This window comes from Pinus tabuliformis, chromosome 7, assembly GCF_031772625.1.
Source record: "Pinus tabuliformis cultivar Carrire ecotype Pingquan chromosome 7, CPIR1, whole genome shotgun sequence".
NCBI lineage: Eukaryota > Viridiplantae > Streptophyta > Pinopsida > Pinales > Pinaceae > Pinus > Pinus tabuliformis.
This window is the reverse complement of record NC_142293.1, coordinates 756313856-756338981: the sequence shown is the minus strand read 5'-3', so window position 1 is coordinate 756338981 and position 25126 is coordinate 756313856.

Genomic DNA, 25126 nt, shown 5'->3' with positions numbered 1-25126 from the left:
AATCTTAAGTTTGTCAAAGGATCTGAAACTTTGGATGAGATTATCAATGTGCAGCGGTCTCCTCTAAACAAGACAGGTTTGGGCTATAATGGAGAAACCTCTCAAGCATCCACCTCAAAAAGTTATCTTGATGCAGCAAGAAGAAATGAGCAGAAGAACAATGAAGATAATCAGGTAAAGCAGGGACGAATTACAAACAGAAACTATCAGGGACAATCCTTCTTAAGGGTGAACAAAAGCTACAACCAACCACAGGTAAAATCTTCTCAGTTTGGCACAAGAATAGATGAAAATAGAAATTACAATCAGTTGGCTGGTAGATTCAATAACCGCAGAAGCTTCTTCAATGGACAATGCTTTTCTTGCCATAACTTTGGTCACAAAGCAGCTCAATGTGTTGCATATAAAACAATCATGACTAGGGAAGCTCAAAAACAAAGAAGTATGACAGGGATTACAAAGAGGACCTATAACAACTTTTCGGTTCTTGAAAATGAAGTTGAATGTTCTATTTGCAATAATTTTGGTCATAAAGAATCTGAATGCAGGAGCAGGTTTCAGGAGAAAAAGGAACAAGCCACGAGCACCAAAAAATGGAGAATAAAGGAACCTCAGACAGAAAGATGTGGGATAGCTTTTTATGCAGAAGGACAGGAAAATCTATGGTACATTGACAGTGGATGTTCGAAACATATGACAGGTGATAAAGAAAAACTTGAATCTTATTCTACTTTAGAAAAGGGAAAGAAAGTTTCTTTTGGAAATGATACTCCTGCAACTATAAAAGGAAAAGGTATTGCTCCTTTGAAAGAAAAGGTCAAGGCTGGAAATGTTTTGTATGTTGATGGATTGAAGCATAATCTTCTAAGTGTCAGCCAGATGTGTGATCAAAAAACCGAGGTTATTTTCAGATCGAATGGATGTCTTGTTCGTGATCTTGATACAGGTAAAACAGTTCTCAAAGGCAAAAGAACTCCAAATAATCTGTACATATTTGAAGAAGGACAACAACAATGCTATCTTAGCAAGGATGAAGAGCACTGGTTATGGCATCGAAGGTTGGGACATCTAAGCTTCTCACAAATAAGGAAAGCATGCAAATATCAGGCAGTTCGCGATCTTCCAGATATCAAAATTCCAGACAACACCATATGCAAATCTTGTCAGTTTGGAAAGCAAACCAGAACTAACTTTCCAGAGAAGGAAGGATCAGCTAGCTTGCCTCTTGAGCTAGTCCATACAGATGTATGTGGTCCATTTAGGAAAAGGACACCTCGAGGAGAAGAATATCTGATATTATTCATTGATGATTTCTCAAGGTTTGTTTGGTTAGGGCTTATGAAGCACAAAGATGAAGCATTCGAAAAATTCAAATCCTTCAAAGCATTGGCTGAAAATGAATCAGGACACAAAATTAAGTGCCTCAGATCTGACAGAGGTGGGGAGTTCACATCAAATGAATTTTTCGATTTCTGCGATGAACATGGGATAAGAAGAGAATTCTCTACAGCTAGAACTCCTCAGCAAAATGGGGTTGTGGAAAGAATGAACAGAACTATCCAACAAATGGCTCGTGCTATGCTCGATGAATCAGGTACTCCTGCAACCTTCTGGGGTGAAGCTGCACATGCTGCTGTTATCATTCTTAACAAAACAAATGTCCGAGTAAACAGCACTCAAACACCTCATGAGCTTTGGAGTGGTAAAACTCCTTCCGTGAAGCATTTCAAAATCTTTGGGAGCAAATGTTATATTAAGAATACTGATGAGCAACTTGGCAAACTTGAACCTAGAGCAGATGAGGGCATTCTTCTTGGTTATTCTCCACATAGCAAAGCATACAAGTGCTACAATAAAAGACTTGGCAGAATTGTTGACAGTATTGATATAGTGGTTGATGAGAAGGGATATATTCCTAGGCAAGTTCATCATGAAGACATTGAAGAAGATGAAGGTTACTCTCAAAGGCGAAATGATGAAGAAGAAGAACCTCAAGAAGAAGAAGAATCTCAAGAAGAACCAGAGGAGCAGACAAGAATAGAAGAGAAGACTCCATCCAGATATGTCCAAAAGAATCATCCAGAAACTCAGATTGTGGGGCAGAAAGAAGCAGGAGTACAAACAAGAAGGACACTTGCAGAAGCTTCAAGCTACTTGGCTCTACTCTCCTCCATTGAACCACAAAATGTGAAAGAAGCATGCAAAGATGAATGTTGGGTCAAAGCAATGGATGAAGAACTTGAGCAAATCGAAAAGAACAACACTTGGGAATTAGTTCCTAGACCAAAAGATAAGAATGTAATAGGAACAAAATGGGTCTTCAAGAATAAATTAAATGAAAATGGAGAAGTAATTAGAAACAAGGCCAGACTTGTTTGTAAAGGGTATGCACAGCAAGAAGGAATAGATTTTGAAGAGACCTTTGCTCCTGTGGCAAGACTAGAGGCCATCCGAATGTTCCTTGCTCTCTCAAGCTTTCAAAACTTCAAGGTATTTCAAATGGACGTGAAATCAGCCTTCCTGAATGGAGACTTAGAAGAAGAAGTATATATTGAGCAGCCAGATGGTTTCATTCTTGGGAATGATCCAAACCTTGTATGCAGATTGAAAAAGGCACTCTATGGGCTCAAACAAGCTCCAAGGGCTTGGTACTATCGGTTGGACAAATATCTTCACCAACAAGGCTTTTCAAAAGGATCAGCAGATAGCAATCTCTATATAAAAGTTGAAAATAACAAATTGCTAATTCTTGTTGTTTATGTAGATGATATTATTTTTGGCAGCAATGAAGAGACTATGAGTCAAAACTTTGCCTTGGTTATGCAGAAAGAATTCGAAATGTCACTTCTTGGAGAATTGACATATTTTCTTGGATTGCAAATCCAACAAAATGAAGGAGGTATCTTCTTGTCTCAAACCAAATACCTCAAGCAGATCTTGAAGAAGTATGGCATGGAAGAGTCAAAGCCAGTATGTACACCCATGGTTACAGGATGCAGCCTCAGTGCAAATGATGAATCAGCAGCAGTTCACCAACCCACTTATAGATCCATGATTGGGAGTTTGCTTTATTTGACAGGTACTCGACCAGATATTACACATGCAGTAGGAATGGTTGGAAGATTTCAAGCCAACCCAAAGGAAACTCATCTTCAGGCAGTCAAAAGAATCTTCAAATATCTTCAAGGGACCCAAAACTATGGCTTATGGTATCCTAGAAATACAGATCTCACTCTTCATGCTTACACAGATGCAGATTGGGCTGGAAGTGTGGATGATAGGAAAAGCACAAGTGGAGGTGCTTTCTTCATGGGTTCCAGATTAGTATCTTGGTTCAGCAAGAAACAAAGTTCGATTGCCTTATCTACAGCTGAAGCAGAATATGTGGCTGCAGCATCTTGTTGCACACAACTTCTTTGGATGATGCAGACCTTGCAGGACTTTCAAATCACTTGCACTCCACCTGTCTCTATCTTATGTGATAATACAAGTGCAATCAGCATTTCAAAGAATCCAGTCATGCACTCAAAGACCAAGCACATACCAATCAAGTACCATTTTCTTCGGGAACAAGTGCTTGAGCAGAAGGTCAAGTTGGAGTATGTTCCTTCTAAGGAGCAAGTTGCTGATATTCTCACAAAACCACTGCCCAGGGAAACTTTTGAATATCTCAGACAAAAGCTGGGAGTAGTTGATGCTTCATCCTGTTGTTGAAGTTTGTTTGTTCTACAGAAAAGTTGGTATACGCAGGTTACGGAAGGGATATGCGCGTATACACGCGATTTCATGATGGGTAAGTCGCGTGTATGCTGGACGCTTGTTGCAGAAAGTATATCCGCGTACATACGCCGTTTTATACAGGAAAAATCGCGTATATGAAGTTCTGAACAGCAAGGGAAAACTCTGGAGTTCTGAACAGCAATGGGAATGTCAGAATTCTTCAGGCACAGTTTCAGGGAGTGCAACAGGCACAGGTTCAGGGGGAGCAGCTTAAAAGTCTCATAAAGCATTGTTGGCATTCAGATGTTTTGGTTGTTGGTTTCAGGAGAAGGAGCTCAGAAAGAAATCCTGGTTGCTGATCTAACAAGATGTTTATCAGATGCTGCTGGTGCCTTTCCTAAGTCTTGGTCTAGATCTGTTGTCTCTATGTCATGTATCTCTCTTGTCATATCTCTTTTATGGTGTCAAGGTCATGTAACGGCCTATGTTGGTTTCCCCACTATGCCTGGGATGAATGCTGTAATATAATTGGTTGTTTCTGATATGTCCCCTCTTGGTAGGGAGTATGGATGTATGTATTGAGTCTTTTGGTGATATAAGTCTTGGTTCTTGTTGAAGAACATCTTTTGCAGATCTGGCCTACTGTCAGGGGGAGCACGAGTCAGCACAGCCAAGCAGAGGTATCAGCATGTCCTCAGGGGGAGCACAGCCCTTTGCCCTTGATGTCAAAGGGGGAGAGTGACTTGGTGTGGTGGTTGCCATCAAGTCCAAAGGGGGAGATTGTTGGCATTATGATTCAAGTGTTGTCCTTGATGGCAACTCACTCAGAGGATGGTACAGGTGCTCAGAGGTTGGTACAGGTGATGGCAACTTAATCAGAAGACAGATCTTAGTACAGCATGCCAAGGAAGTTCATATACGCATGTTCGTTAAGCCCAAGTCGCGTGTACACGCTAGTTGGATTCAGAAAAAGCGCGTGTATGTGGAAAAGTATCTTTGGTCCATGGTGGTTAGTCCTTGGAAGTTGTGCCTATGATTTCGGACCATTGTGTCTCGACGGGCGTGTCGATCCCTAGTTTTGAAGTTGATGGTATTGTGTTACTATGGTTTTGGCTCTTGGTATTGAGCTAGGCCTAAGACTATATAAGGAGAAGAAGATCATTAGGCAAAATCATCTTTCGACAAGGCTTGAATATCTAAGAGAGAAAGAGATCTGATATGCAGGTTCTGGGTTGCTTGATCTAAGCCAAGGAGAGATCACATCGGTTGATGGAAGACTAGATCTAAGGATAGATCGGGATCTAATGGTTTGAAATGCACTATCATGATATGGTTGATTATGCGTATTTCTAGATCTGCATATTGTCGCAATTAATGTCTGGTACAGCTGCAAATTGAGAAAGTTTATTTTTAGATCTGTACGCAGGTTGGCTTCGGTAAAAGCGCGTGTATACGCGGGTTTTGCTCATTGAAGTAGCGTATATCTTTTGAAGCTTGATTTTGGGTTTACAGTGGGGTCTGACTGTTATTGCAGAGTTCTGTAGTCTGCTCTGTGTTCTGGTAACTGGTGATTGACAGGGTTCAGTGGTTCAGTGATTCAAAGTTTGGTTGTTTTATGCTTCAATGATCTGTTGTGGAAATTGAATGAATTGTGGTCTTCAGATTGTAATGTTGTGCTTCAGGAATATCCAAGTCTGAAAATGTATGAAAAGTGATACCTGAAAGAAAGAAGATTGTAGGTCAGCACCTACGTACTAGTATCTTGGCTAGTACAAGAGCAAAGGGGGTTGGAGCTCCCTTCCAAGGAAGTTTGGAGAACGAGAGAAGGTTGTAGCCTTCTGCAGGTTGTAGCCTGCGTACTGGTATAAGGCTGCACCAGTACAAAAGATTGTAAACTGAAGTTTCATATTAAAGAAAGATAGAGACAACTTGCAGCAGGTGGTTTTCACCCACATTGGGTTTCCACCTTATATCTTGGTGTTCATGTGTGTGGCTTTTGATCTGTTCTGTTATACTGCACATGTTTACTGTTAATGTGGTGAATAATGTCCTGATGCACTTAACTGAAGAATAAGCTAACTAAATTGTGAGTTTTCTTCTTATACGCTGTTTTACTTAGTCACAGTAGCGTGTACACGCTGGTTCACTTAACTGAAGTAGCGTATATGTTTCTGAGCATTGAAAAGTTTGATTGATCTGATAATACTGATTCACCCCCCCTCTCAGTATTATTTCCAACAAGAAGGGGAAGGGGTAGAAAGGAGACATGGAGATGGAGGGGGGAGGGTGGCGAAGAGAGAGAAGGAGAGACGGATAGAGAAAGTGATAAAGTTGGAGAGTAGAGAGTTAGAGAGAAGGAGAGACAAACAAAGGTGGGAAAGAAAGGGAGAGAGAGGACTTGAGAGAGATAAGTAGAGAGAAATGAAGTTGGAGGGGAATAGAGAGGGAGGGAGGGAAAAATACATAGTGAGATAGAGGTGGAGAGACAAAGGGCATGACAAGGGAGAGATGGAGAGAGAGTAGATAATGAGGGAAGAGAGAGAGAGAGAGAAGGAGAGGAGAGAGGGAAAGGATGGGAAGAGAGAGAGAGAGAGAGAAGGAGAGGAGAGAGATGGAGAGAAGGGGAAGAGGGAGAGGGGAGACACATATATGGAGGGGAAGAGGGACAAAGACAGAAGGGGAGAGGGAGGGAGATAGTGACATATTTGGAGGGTAGAGAGAGAGAGAGAGAGAGAGAAATGGTGGGGGGGGGGGGTGAGGGGGGGGGGGGGAGGGGGGGGAGGCGGAGGGGGGGGGAAGAAAGAGAGAGGGAGAGAAGAGGGAGAGAGGGACGTATAGATAGATGTGGAGAGAGTGTGTGTATGTTTTGGGGGTGATATAGAGAGACTAAGAAGGAGATACTGAGGATGATAGAGATATAAATGGAGGAGGGAGAGAGTGAAGAAGAGAGAGACTGAGAGAGGGTGGATGGGAGAGATAGATAGATGTGGAGAGAGAGAGAGAGAGAGTGTGTGTGTGTGTTTGTTTGTGGGGGTGATATAGAGAGATAAAGAATGAGATATGGAAGGAGATATAGATATAGATCCCAGGGAAAGAGAGAGGGAAGAAGAGAGATATAGAAGGAGGGAGAGAAAGGCACACATAGAGAAAGAGATGGGGGGGAGGAGAGGAGGAAGATATACAAAGAGCAAAGGGGAGAGAGAGAGAGGGTGGAAAAAAGAGAAACACAATGAAAAATACAGTTATTATATAATATTGAACTTTATTAACCATAGAGGAAGATGAGGTAAGGGTTTTACAAAAGGTAAAAGAAGTCAGATTTCAGAAATCCAAGATATTTTGGTTTTTCACTGAAATAGATGCCTTGATTTAAGTGTAGGTGTTGATTTCTAATCATTTTCTATTAATTGCAATATATGTATTTATTTCAGCGTTGTTTTTTATTTCTAATCCTATTTGATTTCTTTCACCAAATGCATTTATTTCAGTGTAGATGTTGATTTATAATCCTATTTGATTTCTTGCACTATACGTATTGATTTTAATGTAGATGTTGATTTCTAATCCTATTTGATTGCTTGCACTAGAAACATTGATTTTAGTGTAGACAATGATTTTAGATTTGATGTAACTAGATATATGAAATTAATCAGATTAATAGTGTACATTGATTTCAATGTAAGAAAAAAAACATCGATGACTTGCATTGGTTTCTGTGTTGCAGTAATTCAACTATAAATAAAATACTTGAATTTTCATCGTAAATAAATTGTTCACTTTCCTGAAATGTTTGCTTCTTGAAACTATAAACAATTTGTAATTGACTACATTCTTACTATTCCCATTTTCCATCATTCAACATTGTTAGTCACTTTGCATTCAAATGAGGTAATAGAAAACAACTGCCATTAACGCTGACTTGGGGTTTAACACTCCATAATTGAGAATGGTTGACATTGGAGAAAGTTACTATTAATATTAGAGAGAAAGAGAGCCATGGTATGATGTTTACTATAATAGCTCGAGTTAAATATTTGAATGGTCTATGATTTAACTTCCATTTTCATTTGATTGATATGAAAAGATGGAAAAACTAACAAGTGTGACAATAAGAACAATAGAATAAAATAAATTCAGATTTATCACAATGAAGACTATTTGTAATTGAATACATTCTTATTATTCACATTTTCTATCATTCAACACTATTACATCGCCACTTTTGCATTCAAAATATTTATTTAATCATTTTCCTTCATCCAAGTTATTGGCAGTCTTTGTCATCTCAACAAATTGAGATAACTGAGTAAATTTAAAATCAAAATGACCAAATTAGTCATAGACATACTTAGCATATTTAAAATGATCAGAATAATTAGAATTTCAACAAATTTTGTGTGACCATGCACAACTGAAACTAGCCTAGATCTATCTTAACCTTAGATCTATCAAGTGCCAAGAGGGATCAAATATCTTGAGGTACAAAAATGTTCTCAAGTTTTGAACTTAAAAAAACTTTGTAGCTCGAGCGATTTGATCTCTCTCAGCACTTGATATATCTAGGGTTAAGATGCATCTAGGTTGCTTATATATAGAAATGTGAAATATTTATAAAATATAAATAATAATTATAAACTAAGATCTATTTTATCATATAAATTAAAACAATAAATTAAAATAATGATTTATGTTCGTAACCATTACATTTTATAATTTTATATTTAACATATAAATTTAATATTTATAATAAACCTTTTTCATAACTTATTTATCTATATAATCAAAGTTATGCATATCACACATTAAAAAATTAAATTATAAAAATGTTAATGAAAGATAATCCATTTTAAAAATCAATCATCCATTTTAAAAATAATCAATGTTTTCAAAAAATCAATCTAGATCCATTTTAACTTTAGATCTATCAAGCTCTTAGAGGAATTGAATATCTCAAGATACAAACCTCTATTTTTAGTTTAAAACTTGAGGAAATGTTTCCACCTCAAGAGTTTTGATCCCTCTCGGCCCCTGATAGATCTAGAGTTAAGATGAATCTAACCAAGTTTAATTATTATTAATTTTGTTTTTTCATTTATTTTTATGTAATTTGACCTAGACAAAATGTTTACATAATATAACATAACCTACAACATATTATAAGATAATGTAACCTTATAACATCACTTCCATAGAGCACCTATCAATGCAACAATTAAAAAAAAATTATAGATATTTGAAATTTATATAAATACATACAATATTATTAAGAACCAGCATAGATATATGTTAACTCTATATCTAAAAATCTTTGAGAGGAATCAAATCTCTCGAGATGTGTATATTTCCTCCTCAAAAAGAAGTTTGCATTTTGAGAAATAATCCATCCCAAAACTTGGTAAATCCAAAATTAATATAAATCTATCCATACCTATTGAATCCAAATTCACCTCAAAAATATCTTTCATAAATGTATTTTACTATTATCAAACTCTAACTAAATGAAAAATTAACATCTTCCCATCATTAATCTAGTTGCATCATCAATAAGCTACTTAAACTAAGCAACTAAGACAATATGAAAAGCCTCTTTTAATATTAATGTTGTTATTATTTATTAAAAAAAAAAAATCTTGATTGTGATTGACCAAGGATAGCCTTAGATGACTAAGGTTAACAATGTTTGACTTTTCTAAACAATGGTTGACAATAATTGAATATGATTGAGTTATTTCAGATAGGGATAATTATGAGTGAACAAGGTTGACTATTGTTAAATATGGTAGACATAGGCTTTACCAAGTTTGATCATCGTTGGTAATTTAAATAATGACTATAAAGCTTGACTTTGTTTGACTATGTTCACTGATGTGGTTGACTATGTTTAATTATTAATATCAAACAATAAGAATAATAATAGGAGATTATGTTTGATCGATATTTAAGAGTGTTAACTATCAAACTTAGTTGAGTATGGTCAACCACATTAGTAAACCAATATGTTTTAAACCCTATTAATATTAATATTATTAAATATTTTCAAACATTGACTATGTGTGCCCATGGTTTCACTATGCCATCATGTTGACTTTAGTTATGTCAAGCACGATGCTTATAATTAACTATAGGCACCAATGTTAACTATATGGTTGGTTGACTCTATGATTGGATAACTATGTTTTATTCTAATATATTGTTAATATATAAATGTATATATTAATGTATTAATGCATACTTACCATTATATTATTATAAATTTATTAAGGTTTAAATCATAGTATTAAGTTTTTAATATTATTATTATATTAATAATAATAATAATAATAGGTATATTAAAATATTATTAACAAAATAAATAATTGTGTTATTAATTATTACTATACTAACCTAATGTTATTATAAACCTAAGTAATATTATTATGTTATTATTAAAAGTAAACATTTTTTCCCTATGGAAAATTTGGATAGATCAACTCAAAGGGAACACACGGACTAACCAAATCCTAACCTTGAGAGTGTTGAGGAGAATTGACCTCGCAACCTCCCAATAGCAAAGTACTTTAGCAGCAAGAACTTGACCAATTAATCTAACCCTCAAATTTATTAAAATTAAAACTTGATGTTATTAAACATAAACCTAATATTATAATATTATTAAACCTAATATTATTCAAGTAATATTATTAAGTTTAATCTTAAACCTAATATTAAATTTAATAATATTAATATTAAACTTAATATGGTCAACTTATAAATATGTTATTCTAGATACAAGGTCGAGATATTATTAACCAGTGGTAAGTTACGACATTGTTCTTATGAGTGGATGAATTTTAGTGCAATTCCTTATGGAATGACTTGTCTTGGTTCAAAACTAATATAAATTAATACTAACAAAGGATGGTATAATGAACAATAAAGAGAAACCTTATTCAATGACTTTGATTTTATAAAGGATACTGCATCAATAGAGTATTTGGATGAGTGGATGAATTTTCAATGCAATTCCTTATGGAATGACTTAAATTGGTTAACAACTTATATCTATTAATATTCGTAAAGCATTGTATAATGAATAGTAAAGAGGAATCATATTCAATGACTTTCATTTTATAAATAATATTGCATCAATAGAGTATAAGTTTGATCATGGAATATAACACAATAATATGTTAATTAGGGAAGGTATACTAAGAACAATTCAACGTTACAGACATTTTTATCAAGGTAATTAAATATGTTGGGAATATTGTTAAATAAGGAAATTCATGGTGTATTCTTAGAGAAGTCTTAATCATTCTTTTGATACTTATTAAAGAATTATCAACGGTGGTTGATGTATCCATAAAATTAACAGTGGTTGATATATCCATAAAATTTACACTTGTTGAAGATTCAAAATTGGTTTTTTTCCTTTATGTCATTTATCTCATGAACTTATATCTCATCACCTTATGACAATATATATCTTTATGTATTATCTTTCACATTTTTCTTATATTTTCATTAGTATTAAAATGCTTAGATTTCGCTAATGATTAATCAAACAAATAAACTGAAAATTACTTAAGAATAATTTGATTCTCCAAACAATCAAAATCCTATAAATTAATGAATTTGAATATTAGTCATTCATGTTTATTATACCATAGGTTGAATTTAAAAACATTTTCACTTCTTCATCTTATAATAATATATCTTTTAAGTCTTCATCGATATCTATTAAATACATTGAATAGCGTTTGAAATACCAATACCTTGTTAGATTTTAAAAGGGATTTTTATAAAACAACTAAAAGAAGCCATTCATTTTTTTAAATGACAATCACACAAATTTTCTTATAAAAATTCAATATTAACTTAAACTATTTTATAGCACAATTAAACTGATCATCCATTTGGACAAATTGTCCTATAAAAACACAATGTGAGACTAATCATTTATTTGTTTCACTAATAGTGGTAATCAGATCAAGCATCACTTTTGAAGTGCAGTTACGAAAGAAGATCTAGTTCCACATATTTATTATATTAAAATCTCTTACACATGTTATGTTATTAAGAAGTAAACTCCATACTCTAAATATAATCATATTTCATCATTGAAACCCTACCACATAGGCAAGATTTACCACATGGCACACAAGTGGCACCCCCACCTTACCCAAGTAGTGTCATGTTGCCTCTTAGCACCATAGTGTCCTTAGTTACACCCATGTGGCACCTACCACATCACTTCTCCACACGAGCCCATAGGTCCAACCCCTTAACATGTTATGTTAAGAAATTACCTTATATTTAATTCTTCGAAATTTGGCTCTTTTTCGAAATTCCATTAGCCCAAATCTTAGAACTAGTCCTCTTTCATGTGCATATTCAGGAACCAGCCCACATCTATTCCTCCTAACCTTGCTCCCTTGCATTCACCCTAGATGTCTCAGACTCCCTAACTAGTCCGAAGTACTTCCCATCTAGGCTTTCTAAGGAGTACTCAAGTGTAATACCTTCAGACTTCTAGACCTCCAGTTTGACTCCCCCATGATCCAGGCATGCCTTTTTGTTATAAATGGTGTTTGGTTCCAAACATGATAAGTAATACTTTCGTTTATAATTTTTCATTATAATGCTTTATTTAATTTGATTAAAAATTCGCCTCCAAACAGAATAAGCTCTAGATCCAAAGGGCTCCATGCTAAAGTATAATTTATTTAATTCATTTGAAATTTGACTTCCATATTACCTAATGCCAGCCCATTTTGGGTTCGGTACCATAACGACCTAGTGCATGCATCCTTCCCTAAATAGCCAAACTCTTAGACTAGTCCAAACTTGCCTGAGTTCGACGCAAAAATGAAGCAAACTCTATTGTAATAAACCATAATTCTTTTTGAGGTTTTCTACAAATATTTTACGAATTTATCTTGACTTCCCTTAAGATCTTAACTCTACTTAAGACCCACATAAACACAAGAACATATGTATGTATATATCCCTAAGTCCAACACCACAATATAAGGTGCTAACCATTAATAGAATGAACTCGCAAAGGACCAACCTAGTAATAGAAAACTCTCATTCCCATTCAATTTATGACTTCAACACTATGTGCAACTATACCAAAACTCTCTGATATATACATACATTTATATGTGTGCGTGTGTGTGTGTGTGTAATGTCCAATCTATATCAACATTTCATGGGAAATGAAGGCATGCATTAGTTCAGTATAATAGGGTTTGATTTAGGCTCAGAAAAGGCCATACAAAATTCATCTAATAACAAAAATCTTTATCATGCCAATGTAGATATTCTTAGCATTAGAACACACAACCATGTAATTTCACACATCGTAGCAATTTAACTAGATTCTTGAATAGTTACCAAGAATAATCCAAATAACCGAACATATCAATATTTACTAGGATCTACAAGTCCCTCGTGCTTTGAGCATACAATCATACTCATACAATATATCATGTTGCAAACACATGTTGGGAAACTCATTCCACCATTAGCAATGCTAATATGTTCCTTGCCATATGATACCATCAATTACAATTCAAGTGCAACAGAAATACACAAGGAGCATAAGTAAACAACTTATCTTATCTTTGAATGATTGGAAACTAAGGGAGTGACTTCAACTCTCCACCCAACTATAGGCCAATTTTAGGAACAATGTTTCTTGCAGTTATCCACCCCCAATCCAGATCCACGGTCTAAGGGAGTGTTTTCTCAAGGATTCCAATTAAATTTCAACTAGGGTATTTTTCATTTTTCAAAGAGTGTTGGATTTTTGTATAGGTGGTTTATCAATTGCATTTTCAATGAAAGTACTACAAGACTAGAAACACAGTGTCTAAGTGGTTTATCAACATATTAGGTAAAAAATAGGTGGTTTATTAGCCCTTGAAAAGAAACCAATGGTTTATTAGCTCCTTTCAATAAGAACCCTAGTGATTTCTACCCTCCCTAGTGGTTTATTAGCCTTAAAACAAGCACCCAAGTGGTTTATCATCTTACTGGGAAAGCACTAAGTGGTTTTTCAGCTTCACAACAAGCACTCAATGGTTCACCAACCCCTTTTATAAAACACCCCTCATCCATTTCCTCCTTTGAGCCTCCCACTAATATTTCTAGCTTGGACACCACAACCCAATTTCTCCAATGCATCAACCACTAGGAATAACACCCAAAACAACTTTGTACAAGAGAATTTTTCTTTATCTTCCTTGCGTTCCATATGATCCTTCATCTCACCACATTCTTATTCTCATCAATATCCCATTCTTATTGATACCTCTTTGGTTGCATCCTCCATTCCTTTTCGAGACTCCATTTCTCTTCATATCCTGGAATGAATAGCCCCAGTGATGATGCCATGTCTCTAACTCATCATTTAGTTCTAACAATTTTATGGTGGGACATTCTATCATGTTAACCCATCCACTTTCAATATCCCTCAACCATGGATTTGTTAGTCATGCTCCCTTAAGCCAGCCAATGAAATTTTATTACATTTTATATTTACAAATTGTCTCAACTAATCATGATCCTCCATTCTGGCATTACACAATTTTCATTTATATTTACGAAAATAAGGGTTTTACACTTATACTGAATATTGATGGTCTATTAGAAAAACTACAAGGGGTATTTTATTTTTCAAATATCAATATAAGGTTAGGTTATCATCAAATTCGGGCACATGAGTAGGATGTATATAAAACTAATTGCATATATCATTATGGACATTATGAATTTTTGGTCATGCCATTTGACTTGACCAACACACCTACAAATTTCCAGTCATGCATGAACCATATTTTTAGGAAGAATTTGTGGAATTTTTTACTACTATTTTTCAATGATCTCCTCATATATAGAAAATTTTTGGAGGAACACCTAAGACACTTGGAGGAAGTGTTATGCATATTGGATGAGAAATCCATTTTCACTCAGGATTGCAAATTTGAGTTTGTAATTATAGATTTTATGTATCGGGTGCATATTATCAATGTGCAGGAAGTACATATGCACTAAGAAAATATCCACACTCTACTTAATTGGCCCACACCTAAGACTCTCAAAGAGCTACATGGATTTATGGGCATATGAAACTAATATACATGTTTTTTCAAAGGATATTCATAGATGGTGGTAATCTTAACAAATTTAACCAAAAAGGAGGGCTTTTAGATGGTATAAGGAGGTACAATAAACTTTTGAGGGATGCAAGGAGTTAATGAGAACTTTCCTAGTTCGAACACTTCTTGACTTCTCACAACCTTTTGTGCTAGAGCGTGATGCATCAAGGGAAGGGATAAGGGCCATGTTGATGCAAGATAAGCACCTAATAACCTTTGAGAGGAAAAGACTAAGGGACCCGAAGAGATTTTATTTTGTTTATGATAAAGAAATGCTTGTCGTCATGCATGCATTAATGAAAATTAGGTAGTAATCTGTGTGTGGAAGGTTTGTCATAAAAAATGACCACAACAGTTTCAGGTACTCAAAGAAAAATGATTTGAATTAGAGGCAACAAAAAATGGGATAGTAAGATACATGACTATTATTTTGAAATTGAATATATTGAAGGGAAAAACAAATTGGGTAGAAAATACCCTGTCAAGGAAACTAATAACATGTTTTCTCATGGAAATCACTATTGATTGGAAGGAACTTTTGCTAGTAGAGTATTCCAAAAATCAATTTGCATGCGAGTTGATGGATGGGTTGGTATAAGATGGAAGGTACAATATAGAAGACGAGATCATTCTCCAAAAAGCAAATATTTATGTAGGCATTGAATTAACACTCAAGAAGAAAATCTTGACGGTCTTCCATGATTCACCTCTAGTCAAGCATCATGGATACTTCAAAACATATCGGCAAGTTAGGGAGAGATTATCTTGGAAGGGCCTCAAATAATACATATGGAGACATGTGATAAAATGTCCTACTTTCTAGAAAAATAAGATGGAACATGCCCATCCTATAGGATTGTTGCAACCATTACCCATTCTAAAACAAAAATAACAAAAATGGGACAGTGTTTCCAATGATTTCATTGTGGGGGAAGAGATTGCATTTTGGTGGTAGTTGAGAGATTGAGGAAGTTTGCACACTTTATGTAAATTCCATCATACTACAAAGAAAATCAAGTAGCAGTTAGTAGGTATAGAACTAAACATAAGCATCAGTTATCATCCACAAAGAAATGGCTAGAATGAAATTATAAACAGATGGGTGGAAGGTTATCTGTGGAATTATGTGGTGGGGAAATAAAAGACCTAGATCCAATGGATACATTTAGGGGCATACTACTACAATATTAATTATCATATTTCCATTGGTATGACATTATTCTTAGCACCATATGGGTATGAAACTCTTCCATTTGTTGAGATGTATTTTAGGGACAACATGGCTCCAAAACTAAATGATTGGTTGCAGGAAAGCCATGAAATCCTCAAATTCCTTAAAGACAAGCTATAGGTTTCAAAAAATCAGTAGAAGATGAATTCATATTGCAATAAGATAAAAGACAATTTTTGGGAGGGAGATTTAGTTTTCTTGCATTTCCAAGAATATATATAATCCTCCCCAGATGCGGGTGTTTAATTTGAATTTAATGGAGATTAGACATGAGGAAGGCAGACGGCCAAGCCACATGGCCACTCGTGTCCCCATCCATGCCAATTTATGGTGAGCCACTGTCAATTTGCAGGCGCCATTAATTTGGTGCTCAGGTCGAGAAGCTCGCGACAGGCTTAAGGTTATGGCTTCTGCAAGCCAGAACAGGGAGGCTTTGATGGCTTCTCAGCTATGTTGATTTGGGGAATGGCTTCCATTTCTCTCAAACTACTCACTGTGCTCTGAATTCTTCTCATAATATCATTGATCCTCACCTAAATAGCTCTATCAATTACAGCGCCATCTCTGCCTCAACCTCGGCAATCAGTGCTAACATTTTTGTCATCTCGGCCCACACCATTAACAGCCAACCTGCCTGGAGAGACATGCCGTGTCTTCACCATCGGTTGCGCAGCAGGAGAGGAAGCAGCCACAGTAGAAACATACGCTCCCCTTCGCTGCCTCCTCCTGAGTCGACCACCCCTTCTTCCTCCCCTTCGTCTTCTCTATCCAGAGGCTAATTCCATGGAAAATATCTAGCCACACGTAGCTGAAGAGGTCAGGCCCATGCCTATGGGGTTAGAAGAATGAACGTTGCAACTCAAATGACCAACTCCCCTGCCCCCCCCCCCATCTGTCTCACCACTCGACTCAATTCTGCTTTCACAATACCTTGAACCGTCCTGATATCATTGCCACTATAACAGTCGCCTTCAATGAAGAAATTCGACCGCAAGATGAGCAGGATGCTCAAACCCATGATACAGTTCTAGAGAAAGAGGATAATAACAAGCAAAAGAAAGTAAAGGAGAAGCACGCCATCAGCGAACGGAAACACTCGGACAACAGATCTGCTTCCCCTGGATGCAAAGATGGCCATGACAGCATTCCACCTAGTGAGAACATCTGTGGAGGCAAGCATGCAGTTGAAGGCAATTCGGGTGGCACACTTACGGATGAGGGCATCCCTGGTGGCACGTCTGCAACAGTGGAGGACTGGGATGAGTATAGATGTTTCATTGTGGAAGAGCCACCACCAAGCGACACATAGTGGATCCATGCAGCCAGTTGTTCAAGGCACCAGGTTTTGATGAATATTCGAGCTTCTTTTTGATTGATTTTTCAAACTATATGGTTAATCTTGGTAAATTTTCTTAGATGTTTATGTTGGTTTTGAATTGGGACCCCTGCGTGGGCATCTTTTTTTGGGTTCACTCGGACTGGTTTCCCCTCGATAAGTAGTCTTGTTTCAATTTTACCGACTAATCATGACATAACTCTGTTCAGCACCACCGAGGCCGGAGCCTCGTTGTACATTTACTATTTTTATTAATATAATTAGCATTACTTAGAAAAAAAAAACAATATATATAATCCTCCTTATAGAGGAACAAAGAAGAAAAGTTGAAACCTTAATTTTATTGACTGTCATACAAATTATTAGATAAGTAGATTGTGATCTTGAGCATCCTGAGGAGAGATATTCATAAAGTATTCCATGTGTTACACAGTCGTGTATTATTTTGATTATCTCCTCAGTAAATAGTACCTACTATGGCCATAATTGAGGTTTTTTTCTTTTCTTATTGTCATCTTTCTTTTCTTGCCCCTTCTTGGGCATAACTGATTCCAATAGTTTTCCTAACAATTAGGAGTCTAATCTCTCACATGATAACCTCTAATGTATATCCAAAATTAATAATAATTAAAAAAAATTATTTTCTTTTTATTGAAAAATAAATATTTACATCCTCATAACATATTCACTTTCCACGTGTCCAACTTAAATCTTAAAAGTCATTTAAAAATTGATTTACCAAGGATATCGCATCAACCATCCCCTTAAAATGGAACATTGTTCTCTATGTTTCATAAATACATTTCCCTTGAAACAACATAGGAACAGATCCCTTCATTTCACTTTCTTTCTCCCAAGCGACCTCCTCAATCCCAAAGTGCTTCCATATCTTAAGTGCTTGAATGACTGTAGCAAATTCAAGGTCATAAATTGCATAATTTCTTTCATGATCCTTTAATTTTCAAGATTCAAGCCACCACATGATCTTCTTGCATGAGCACTCCCCCCAAACCTTCTAAACAAGAATCAATATAAACTATAAAGTCTTTATCATGGTTTGTTATTTTTAGCACAGGTGCAACAATGAGTAAATGTTTTAACTATTCAAAGCTCCCTTGACATTTTTGAGTCCACTCAAATTTAACCCCCTTTCTTCTATAGAGATTTTATGGGGTAAGCCAATTTATAAAATCCCTCTATGAATTTGTGATAGCATCCTTCTTGTGTATTGATCTATTTAGCTTAATAATAATAAATTCTTGTTTTTTAATGGCCTCATCTATTATTTTTTGGATTATCATTTTCAATTTGTTCTTTAAAAGAAAATGAACACAATTTATAAAGTTTTGTACTTTAGCTTTGTCTTCTCATATATATTGCACATATCTCAAAATATGAGTAAATTTCATTACAAACTCATCCATTAACATTTGGCCAAGTTTTAGATCATGAAATTATTTGGTCTTTTCATCAAAGTAATATTTAGTTAGATATTTTTTCTTAAAAATTCTCTAAAATTCCACTTAGATAATGTTATTGTTTTCTAAATCGTAAACTATTTTGACTTCTTCGAACCACAAGGAAGTTTTTCCCTTTAACTCGTATGTAGCTAATTTAGCTTTTAATTCAATAGAATAATCATAGACCTAAAAAGACCTATTGACATTAAGAAACCATGCATGTATTGCATTTTGGACTCCCCAACATAGGTTGAGGATCTAATATTCTTGAATTCTCCTTGTAGTCCTAGTTTTGGCCTCTTTCAATCCCTCAAATATAATTTTTGTGAGTTGTGCCCTTCTTCTCCATCATTTTTTGGTTCCTTACATCCAACCACCTCATCAAGGTTCTTATTCTTGGAAGTCTCTCCTTGGTCCTCTTCCTCCATTATTGCTTCCACGGTCATGGGATTGAATTTATCTCTTAATTGTTAACTAGTTTTTATTGTTATACGCTCACTTTTAATAATTGTTCATGTCATGCATGGAGGCTTACTAGCTCTGTCTTCAGATATCTTACCATATTAATCAATTCCATTGTGGGAACTTGCACTTGTTCACCCAAATGTACCTAGATCCCATATTCAACTATGTGAGTTTCTCCCTACAATTTTTCCATCACTTCTCCCTTTCCTTTACTCTTCTTCTTTTGTGAAAAACAAACATTCATTTTGTTAAACAATATCATGGTTAGCTGATAGGCCACAATGTTGCAATATACTTTTCTATAATAACTTATGTAACATCCCCCAAAATTACCAAGTAATAATTGTGAATTACAAAGTAATTTTTGTCACTTAATATGTACATTTACTATGACAAAAAAAAAGGTAATCATCGATTTTATTTGCATAGATATAATATCTCATTATCCACTCAATATATAATTGTTTTTCTATAACAAGAAGTATTTTCATGTCTTTCCATTCTTAGAGTCTAGCTGACCAAAAATTAAAAGTGGATAATGTATCTAAGTTGCTTTCACCTACTCTTAGTTCACATTCATTTTAACACTCTCTCTGTTGTTGGCTCAAGGCCATGGCTATACTAGATCATGAGCCTAACTTAAGCCCACACCTTTAGTGTAATTGTAATTAATAGTTGTTTTTGTTTTATTTGATTTAACATCATATTTGTCCTTATAAAAACTATGTCCCTACGCAACATGCATTGTTATGATGACCCTATCTAATTATACTATTGCACACAATATTTTTCATTTCCATTACGTAAGCTTTGGTTCCATCGGATGACATTTATATACATGTGAAAAATGTATGAATGATTTAAATATTAGAAGGGCCCTTGTGGCACCTTTCTCTTACAGAGAGGTTATACAATGAACAATCCACATGATGGATCCATGTGCTAGGAGTCCATATTATGGACCACACCTAGACACATGACCTTGCCTTGTCAACAATGGAGATAGACTTAATTTAATCAATGGAAGAGATGTATTATGGTATCTTTAGAGTAGCCATAAACCCTCTACCCCTCCACCGCATTTTCTCATTTGCATTCTGACTTGGTCGAGAGCAAAGCTTTCCAACCATGGGGAAAAGTAAAGATCTTGAAGCATGACCATGCATACACAAAGCTTCCTCCATAAATTGAATTGCTTTGGGTGTTCTTTTTGGATGAAATCCACTTCTATGTCCACCAACAGAGATAGGGTTTAAACCATGTCCATTATAACCCTCAAATTTCTCATTACTTATTTTTCCTTGTTTATTTTTCTAATTACATTGCTTGGCATGGATTTGATATGAAGTTAGATTTCTAATTTTTGACATTTGTAATCTTTGCAGGGAAGTATTGCGGGATGATTCCTAAGGTTTGGTAGTGGATATTAGACTTCCTTTGGTAATATAACTTCAGTTCCCCATTTTTCTTTCAAACTTCTTGACATGTAAATACACTATCTAGAAACTTTCAACTTTTTAAACCCTAACTATGCTTCTTCCGAGTAGGGGTTTTCAAATAGAGATATATTATCTGAGTGTAACACGTACTCTCTTCTTTGATAGTGATGTGAGGATATTTTTTTCTTATCCTTCTACAAAGTTAAGGCACTGGTTTGAACTTCAATCTTGTTATAATTATTCTTATGTTGATTTCTTCATGGCCCAAAATATAACAAGGGTTGTTTATGCCTTTAGGTTAGCCCTCCACCCTTGTTATGGTTTCATGCAAAGAATGCATTTAGGGTTTATTTACTTACATGGTTTCTCTTTTCTCACTTAGCTCTTCCAGGTACTCATATTATTAGTGCCTTTCATAGGTCTCGGAGCCCTTTTCAGGCTTTGAATTTGTCTCATCAAACTATGTTAAATTTTCTTAAAGATTTAAAAAGCAAGCTCTAACATGCTAGATCTTCTCTCTTTTTTATTTGTAAAAACATCTAGAAGGTCCCATTCAGACACATGAAAAGGCCCAACCTTAGTTGCTAGATAGTCTATGTTTTATTTTCATAAGGGTTTTCCAACAGTGTCGAATATATATATATATATATATGCATTTTGGATTATGTCCTAGAATTATGTGGCCGATTGTGTAATTCTTATGCAAGAAAATGGATATACTATACCTATTTCCTTTTACTATGTTGAGAACATTATTATCATAAATACTGTGAGTTTATGTATTTTATTTTATTTATCTATTCATGTGTAAAATGTAAAATTCTTTCCTTAAATACGCTTACAAAACCTTGTAATTTCATTATGCAAAATTTTTAAAAAGAATTACAACTTTTCTCTGCATACCTACATTTATAGACACAATGGTTTTTATTTCATTTTAGAAACAAGTTGTAAGTTAGGAAGCCTGCTAGGCTCCTGTCAGGGTTTCCTAAGTGTGATTTTCTTTAGAGTGTTATTATTATTATAGTCTAAGACTACCTATTCTCCCTTTCTCATCAACAACCCAAGGTGTGCTAACCTTGGCTATAATATTATGTTCTGAAATATTTCTCTTTCTTTGCACTTGAATATATATAATAGTTTATGGAAAAATTGAATGATATCCACTTGAGGCTCACTGTGCACTTGTATTATTTACGATTTTCTAGTTAGGTATTTAATTTACCAAAACTTTCCTTGACATTTCTATCTTTATGTCCACCATTGATTCCCCCTCTCTATAGTAGAAATCGGTGCTAGGTTCCTAGGTTGGGTTTCCTCACTAATTTTATATGGTAGGAGGAATATTCAAACTTTAACTTCTTATCCCTTTAATACACATAGTATAACATATTTTCATACAAAATGTTACCTTATACATTACATTTTTTAACATCAAACATGGACATATTTAATACATATTTCAAAATACTCATATGCTTATCTATAATTCCTTGGAAATAGATTAAAGGTTACCAAGTTCTTGCCAATTGTTGAACTACAGTTCTAGTAGTTCCCCCCAAGCTCTAGGCTCCTTCCTCCTAGGAAAACAACTCAGTAGCCTTGCACAACTTACACCTCCTTAACCCTAAGCAATGTCTTGCTAATTATGGGTTCAGGTCCAATATTTCTCTCCCACTACCACCTTTCTTTTATTCAGACTTTCTTTACCTCCAAAGGCTCTTTTAGTGTAGAAAATATGATGGTAGATTAACCCGATAATGCAATATAAATCAAAGCAGAATACTATAACCAACTTCTACTATCTATTTGTGGAAGCTTAAAGATCGAGCTGAACAATATAACTAGAAGAAGAAGAATCAATCGCACAATACACATGAAAATATTTTGGGGAAAACCTCAACTAAAAATCTCACTATCTGTACTATCATACAAGGTGGAAATACATAAGAATTATAGCAAGCCTTAGTTCTCACAGCTAGCCAGCTCTCAATACAATCCTCACAGATGCTCACAGGCAATCTTGGCTTCTCTCCAGCCTTCCTATCTGCCCTCCAAGCTCCTATTTCCTGGCATTGTTCCTCTGGAATGATTCTCCTGTTACCAAGTGGATGATCTCCTTCGAAAACTGCGCAATCCTCAAGGATTAAATCCTTGACTGCATGCATGAGTCTTCTCTTTGAGACAACATATGCAACTGATAGTACATTTTCCTTGACTTTAATCTCAACTGTGTATTTCTCAGAATTTACATGCATGAGTTTCTGATGAGGGAATCTTTAGTTAACTGGAGCATCATTAGTTGAGTTTATGCATGCATCAACTGACTGTTAACTCTCTATTAGTTCCTCAAACAGTTTGGAACTAAATTAACTGGACTTAACTTAGTAAACTGAGTTAACTAATTACAACTCAAATATAAATCAATCTTATCTCCTTAATTTAAGGGATAACTCTTGCATGACTTCAGAAAGACTTCTAACATGAATTTCTCCAACTAATTAATTTAAAAATAAATTAATTAATTATTTCCAAGCAGTTGTTAAGACTAAATTTGATTTTAATTCACAATTTAATTCAAGGACAAATTAAATTGGAATATTCTTGTTGCCATATTTCAACACTCCCTCTCAACAAGAAAGGGATTATCTACCACCCTGATCCTGTCTCTGTGGAACACGAATTTACACTTTGACAATGCCTTTGTCAAAATGTTAGCATCTTGCTCCTCTGTCGAAATATATTGCAGCAACATGATCCTCCTCGCTACACAATTTCTAAGATGATGATACCAGATGTCAATGTGCTTGGACCTATCATGAAATACTAGATTATCAGAGAGTTTGACACAACTCTGATTATCACAATATATCACAGTTGGATCCATCCTCTGATGAAACAAACCAACTAGGATTTTCCGCATCTAGATGGCCTCACACAATGCCTGACTTGTAGCCATGTATTCTTCCTCTGCAGAGCTGAGTGCAACCGACCTCTTTTTCCTGTTGTACCAAGAAACTGCGGCTAACCCAAGGTTGAAAATCCCTCCTGATGTGCTCTTCTGATCTGATGGACTCCCTACCCAATCTACATCAGTGAAACCCTATAGCTTCACCCCCTCGGTCTGTCTGTACCATAATCCATACTGAGATGTGCCTCTGAGGTATCTCAATACATGCTTTGTCGCCTTCCAAAACATCTTGGTAGGCTTAACCATCACTTGACTCAGTTGGTTCACCGCATAGCACAAATTAGGTCGTGTGTTCACTAAGTATATCAGTGAACCCACAAGCTGCCTGTACACAGTAGCCTCTACCACTTCTCTTGAATTAGCATCCTCCTTCCTCTAGTTACCTTCTAGAGGAGTTTGTATGGGCTTGATCTTCTCCATGTGGAATCTCATGAGTATCTCATTGGCATACTTTCTCTAAGACACAAACAACTTCCCATCCTTCTGCCACACTTCCATGCCAAGGAAGTAATGCATGAGACCCATGTCTTTCATCTCGAATTCTTTTGCAAGGTCCTCCTTGCAAGACACGATCAACTGATCATCACGAGTCAATATGAGATCATCAACATAAAGTACGATGATCAACAACTTACCTTTCACCACAATGTGGTACAGGTTCGCATCCGCTTCACTCTTTGTGAAGCCCAACCCAGTGAAGTAGTTGTCTATCGTGGTGTACCAAGCACGAGGTGCTTGCTTCAGACCGTACAACACTCTCTTAAGTTGGTACACATGCGACTCACAATCGAAGGTCTCAAAACCTTCCGGTTGCTCTATGTACACCTTTTCCTCAATATGGCCATTGAGGAATGCATTCTTCACATCCATCTGATGGATCTTCCAACCCATCTATGCTGATAGTGCCAACATAGATCTCATAGATGAGTACCTTGCAACAGGAGCAAAAGTCTCATCATAGTCAATCCCCTCGACTTGTGAAAAGCCATAGGCAATAAATCTTGCCTTATGCTTCTCCACACTACCATTAGCAACTTGCTTTACCTTCTAAAGCCAACGGGAACTCACAACTGACTTGTTCTCCGGTCTTAGAACCACGTCCCAAACACTGTTAGGAATTATGGAGTCATACTCTCCACCATAGCATCAACCCAAATCGGTTGCTACACTGCTTCCTCAAAGGAAGATGGCTCGATCTCAACACATTCCCCACCAAGGGCCATGTATCTAGTGTACCTCTCAGGTGACCTCCTTTGTCTGCTCTGAGAAGATGGTGCTCCCACATTCTCTCTCAGATCCTCTAACAATCTGTCAGCTTCTATTGTGCGCTTTCATCCATCTCCAAAAGACTCTGCTTGAG